Here is a 6,000-nt window from a genome sequence, read left to right as displayed (position 1 = left end):
ATACTGTGGACTATGAGCAAAGAAGAATTGAAGAAGCTCAAAGGAATACAGGATGGACAAGTTTAGACTATCCACCCCAAATGTGCAGAAAGACTATTTGTGCCTGACCTGTGATAGAACATTCTGAACTTGTTTTGGTCTGGTCTTCTATAGTCAGACACATTGAAACTTGACTCAAGCATAGCAATGGCATTTTGGCACTCTTAGCATACAGAGGACAGGAACAATTACTAGCAATGATTTTCTTGATCTCTTTAGACGATGATCTGCTTTTGTACTACTTGTGGACCCCTGAGAAGTTGCAAGCTCTTTTGCTAGATATTCTTCATTCACAGGATGCTGTGTGAGTTCTATTTCAGATAGATAAATAGATAGGTAGATAGGTAGATGATAGATAGATAGATAGATAGATAGATAGATAGATAGATAGATAGATAGATAGATAGATAGATAGATAGATGGTGCAGCAAAGATGGTGGAGTAAAAGCGGGAACTTGCTTGGGCTCCCACTCGAAACAGCTCCAATACATATGACTCTAAACAAATTTTGGAAATACGGAATGCACAAAGTGACACAGAGAAACAAATTTCCTACTGAAGAGAGCTTCACAGGCCACAGGAAGGGTCAATTGCACTGGGCTGCGAGCCCAGTGCAGTCGCAGGTGAGCAGCATGGACCCAGACCAACAGCACAGATGAACAGGAGCAGATTTCAGGAGAGTTAATCACTGGGCAGTTTTGGCAGTTTCCTCATTTTTCAACCCATAAATGCCAAAGAGAAAGTAAAAGCTCAGTGGGAAATCCTATAGATCCTGGGTGACAGGAGAGTGCAGTCTGCTGCAACTTCTGGCTCCAAGCCTACAGATGGTGGTGTGGGGTGGGGTGGAACAAGAGACTGTGCAGAGGACATTTGCAGGCATCTCTCTGCTGACACTGAGGCAGGATTCTCTTGCTTTGCCGCTTGGATCTGGGTGTCAGTGTTGAGTGGTGGTCCTAGGGTGAGGAGCCCAGGTACAGCAGAGCTTGTCGAAGCTGAGGAGAGGGCGTCCTCCTCACAGTTCCGAGGCAGGTAACTAGAAGAAACTCTGACAAGCACTGTGAAAAACGGCAGAAAGTGGGACACAGCATTCTCCAGTCAGGAACCAGAATTCTACCACGGTAAAGAGCTCCAAAGTCAAGTAATTGGAGGGGACCAGGGCCAGGGCTGTGTCCGGAGCCTGGTCGGGGCAGGGGTTCCGATGGTCCCCGGGGCAGGAGTCCGAGACCCCAGCCGGGGGGGACCCGGAGGGGCTGCTTCCCCCCAAGTGGGAGGAAGATGAAGAAGGATGTTCTTCCTCTTCTCCGCCTTCAAGAGGAGTCGGGAGGTGAACGCACTGACTGCCAGAGCAAGATGGGCTTCTGGGCACCGCTGTTGCTGGGCCACGGTCGCCGCCAGGGGGCGGTGCGTCTGCGCCTGCACGCCCTTCAGGAGGTCTTCCAGCACCAGGGGAGCGCCTGCTTGGGTTGGCCATGGCGCTCCAGGGGAGCTCCAACGGGAGTCCGATTTCATGGCCAATGTGTGCAGTACCTGGATTTCATGGGGAGTAGGTGTCTTCCTGTTGAAGCCTCTCAAACGGACTCTTTCTAATGTGCTGGGGCACAACAAAGTCCCTGCGGAAGAGGTGCTGGTGGCTGTGGAGCTGCTTAGGGAAAAGCAGAGCGTGTTTATGGTCTGTGTCAGAACTCTCCGATCTCTTCTCATTCTGTGGTGGCCCTGTCAGAACTGAGCACCATCTGCGTTAGTTCCTGCCCAGATGAGCGAACCTTTTATGTGGTGTTGCTCCAACTGCAGAAAGAGAAGAGAGTCACTGTTTTAGAGCAGAGTGGTGAGAAGATTGTGAAATTTGCCAGAGGGCTACATGCCAAGGTCTCCCCAGAAAATGATGTAGATGTGGGGGTGTACCAGTTCATGCTCTCACGGAAGGTGGAGTCCCTTTCCCAGGAAGCAGAGAGATGCAAAGAAGATGCCAGACAGGCATGCTGAAATGGAAAGAAGCAACTGGCGCTAAGGCATCTCAAGTCTAAGCAGAGGACAGAGAAGCGTATTGAGGAACTACATGCCAAGCTGGACACAGTACAGGGCATTCTGGATCGGATCTGTGCTTCCCAAACAGATCAATGGTTTTTAATGCCTATCAGGCTGGTGTCGAAGCCCTCAAACTTTCCAAGAAAGACATCACAGTGGAGAAAGCAGAGAGTCTGGTGGACCAGATCCAAGAGCTCTATGATACCCAGGATGAAGTTTCTCAGACTCTGGCTGGGGTGGGGATAAATGGCTTACATAGTAATAACGAGGAACTGGACATCTCCTCAAGGACACCACCAAAGAACCTCTGGATCTTCCTGATACATCCCACAAGTCATTCTTCTCCACCAATGTGCCTAATTCCAGCATTTCATATGCTGAACTTGAAGCTGAGATGGAGAGACTGTCCCTGTCAGAATAAGGTTTGCTTCTGAGCCATGAATCCTCCAAAAGGGAACCCACCTCTAATGCATTCCCAGGACTTCCACATTAAGGAGATATCAGGCGTGTGTGTTTGTACATAGTTATTTAATTGAAAAACTCTCAGAATTTGATGGGATAGGGAAGAAAGACTACTGCATTTAGCTGGATACTAGCCATTACTACAGGACAGAAGCAATTTCTGGAAGTTATGCTCCAAAGGCTTGCTCCCAGCTGGTGTCACAGACCTGTCTGTCTTCTCATCTTTATAGTGCCCCAATCTATGACGTCCTATGTTTGACCTGTTGTTCCATATGGCCTGCAGTCCTTGACTTTGGCCCACTTGTTTGCCTTCACCCACCAACTCCCACTAGAATTTTGTTCCAGCCAACAAAGGTGAGAGATTGCAGACAGTTTTTCTCCCGTTGGTTAGGGGGACTTGTCATCTGTACCTGTAGGTGTTTATAAGTTTACTTAAACAACTTATTCCTACCCATTTCCACCTTCACTGGTGAGGAGAATCAGACACGTTTTATTCAAGGGGACTTAACTGCTGCTTCTAGAAGGAGAAAACAAACAGTGCATAAGTTTCTGCTCTTTATTATCATTGCATCAAGTTTTTAGGCCCAGAAATTGTCACTCTTGAGTAATTCAAGGTGGTGGCACCTCTGACTCTCATTGACTCCCATTTTATTTTTTTGCAGAGGGAAAGAGAATTCTTCTTGGCCTTTGAACTTGGGGTGGTGAGCCCTAGGTGATTGTAGATCCATCCTATGTGGATTGTGGATGGCCAGGTCCCACTTCTTTTAAAGCAAGAGGCTACCCCCTTGCTCTGCCTCTATTGGGGTATGTATGGTCAGAAGACCCTGAACAAAACCTCCCTTCTAGGAGCCTGTAAAATAAGAGTGAGTTCTTTGCTCAAGTTTCAGAAGATTCTTTTGCAGATAGACCACTGCTAAGTGAACGGGAATCTGAACCTGTTTGTGCAATAGAAGGAGAAGGGTTTGTCCTTATGCCATATTGGTATATGCCTCCCACATTCTATTTATTTGTCAGAGCACACTACCTACTGTTGCCTCTTGAGGCTACCATATTCTTACTTCTCTCTCTGCCTTTGGTGAATCAGGGACAGAGCAGGAGCTGAGTGAAACAGTAGTCTGGAGAGGAGGAGATGGTGGCTACATTGCCACTGTGGCTTCAGAAGCACAACTATTTCTGCCTAAGCTATTTGCTCTTGCCCCCAAAATGATATGGAGCAGAGGACAAGAAGGAACTTACTCCAGGGCAGGAGTAAGACTCATGGTCAACAAATTTCTCTCCCATTCCACCTTGATAAAAAGAACTATTGGGGGGTGAAGAGAAACAGTCACTACTTTTCCCCTTTTCTATCTGGTACATAATTAAAAGAAAAAACAAGTTAAAAAAGTCAAGTAATTAGCTGACAAAATGAGCAACAAAAGGAAGCACAATCAGGCATAAAATCCTTTTTTGGGTACAAAGGGGATCAAAACACAGAACCAGAAGAAGACAACAAAGTCAAAACTCCAGCATCAAAAGCCTCTCAGAAAAATATGAACTGGTCACAGTCGATGGAGAGCATCAAGAAGGATTTTGAAAATCAAGTAAGAGAAGTGGAGGAAAAATTGGGAAGAGAAATAAGAATGCTACAAGAAAATCATGAAAAACGAGTCAAAAGCCTGACTGAAGAAAATAACACCTTATAAAACAGACTAACTGAAATGGCAAAAGTGGTCCAAAAAGCCAATGAGGAGTAGAATGGCATAAAAAAGCCAAATTTGGCAGATGGAAAAGGAATTTCAAAAACTCACTGAAGAGAATAATTCCTTCAGAATTAAATTGGAGCCAATGGAAGCTAACGAATTTATGAGAAATCAAGATACTCTAAAACAAACGATCCAAACAAATGAAAAAAATAGAAGGCAATGTGAAATATCTCATTGGAAAAACCAATGATCTGGAAAATTGATCCAGGAGCAATAATTTTAAAATTATTGGACTCTCTGAAAGCCATGATAAAAAATGAGCCTAGATTAAAAAAAAAATTCCTCCTTCAAGGAATTCTCCAGAAAAATTACCCTGCTGTTTTAGAAAAGGAGGGCAAAATAGAAATTAAAAGAATTCTCAGATTTCCTCTTGAAAAGATCACCCCCTCCCCCCCCAAAATATAACTCCTTGGAACATGATAGACAAATTCCAGAGTTCCCAGGTCAAGGAAAAAAATATTACAAGTTGTGAGGAAGAAAAAAAATGAGTATTGTGGAAGCACAATCAGGATAGCACAAGATCTAGCAGCTTCAACATTAAGGGATCTAAGGGCTTGGATTATGGTATTCTGGAGGTCAAAGGAGCTAGTATTATAACCCATGATCACCTACCCAACAAAACTGAATATAATGCTTAAGGATAAAATATGATCATTGAATGAAATATTGGATGTTCAAGTATTCTTGTTGGAAAAAAACAAGAAATGAAAAGAAAATTTGACTTTCAAATACTAGAATCAGGAGAAGAATGAGAAGGTAGAGGAAAAAGAAAACATAAGGATCTTATTAAAGTTGAACTATTCACATTCTTATATGGAAAAATGATAATTGTAACTCATGAGTCTTTTCTCAGTATGAGGATAGTTGAAGGGAATATGTTTGCATACCTACATATATGTATGTATAAAGGGAGTATGTGTTTATAAATACATATGTGAGTATGTGTATTTGTGTGTACATGTATACATAGACAGAAGGCACAGGATCAGTGGAATAGGAAGATATGACTATCTTTTTTTTTTAAAGCAATTGGGGTTAAGTAACTTGCTCAAGTTTACATGGCTAGTTATTTTATGTGGGTGTTAACTATCTGAGGCTGGAACCGATCCTGGGTCTCCCAAATCCCGGGGCCAGCGCTATTATTCACTGCACCGCCTGGCCACCCCATACCCCAAAGTATGATAATCTTAAAAGTAAAATTAAGGGTTGAGAGGGGAATACAATGGGAACAAGATCAAGGGAGAGAGAGATTAGGGTAAATTATCTTATATAAAAAAGGCAAGAGAAAACTGTTTCAATGCAGGGGAAGAGCAGGAAGGTGAAAGGGAATGGGTCCACCTTATTCCCAGTGAATTTACCTTAAAGAGGGAATAACATACACACTCAATTGGTTATTTTACCCTACAGAAAAGTAGGGGAGAAGGGGATAAAAGGGGGATGATAGAAGAGAGGGCACATTTCAGAGACGGTAGTTAGAAACAAACAACTTTTAAAAAGGAACAGGGTCAAAGAAGAAAATAGTATAAGTGGGGTGTGGGATAGGGATGGAGGAAAATACTTAGTCTTTCACAATATAACTACAATGGAAATGTTTTTTGTAACTGCACATGTACATCCTATATTGAATTGCTTGCCTTCCCAGTGGTTTTGGGTGAGAAAGGAAGAAGGGAAAGAATCTGGAAATCAAGATTTAAAAACAAATGTTGGTATACAGGCACTGCATTATAGAATT

General features: G+C 43.3%; 1 pseudogene; it reads left to right on the top strand.

Annotated features, from left to right (window-relative positions):
* The first annotated feature begins 560 nt into the window (after positions 1-560).
* LOC138163603 (charged multivesicular body protein 7-like) overlaps positions 561-6,000 on the top strand; it is a 46,231-nt pseudogene continuing 40,791 nt past the window's right edge.

Source organism: Petaurus breviceps, unplaced genomic scaffold, assembly GCF_028583685.1.
Source record: "Petaurus breviceps papuanus isolate PSGF00001 unplaced genomic scaffold, PetGlider_PUasm1.0 125, whole genome shotgun sequence".
NCBI classification, from domain to species: Eukaryota; Metazoa; Chordata; class Mammalia; order Diprotodontia; family Petauridae; genus Petaurus; species Petaurus breviceps.
The sequence above is the reverse complement of the archived record's forward strand: the minus strand, read 5'-3'. Positions and strand labels throughout refer to the sequence as shown.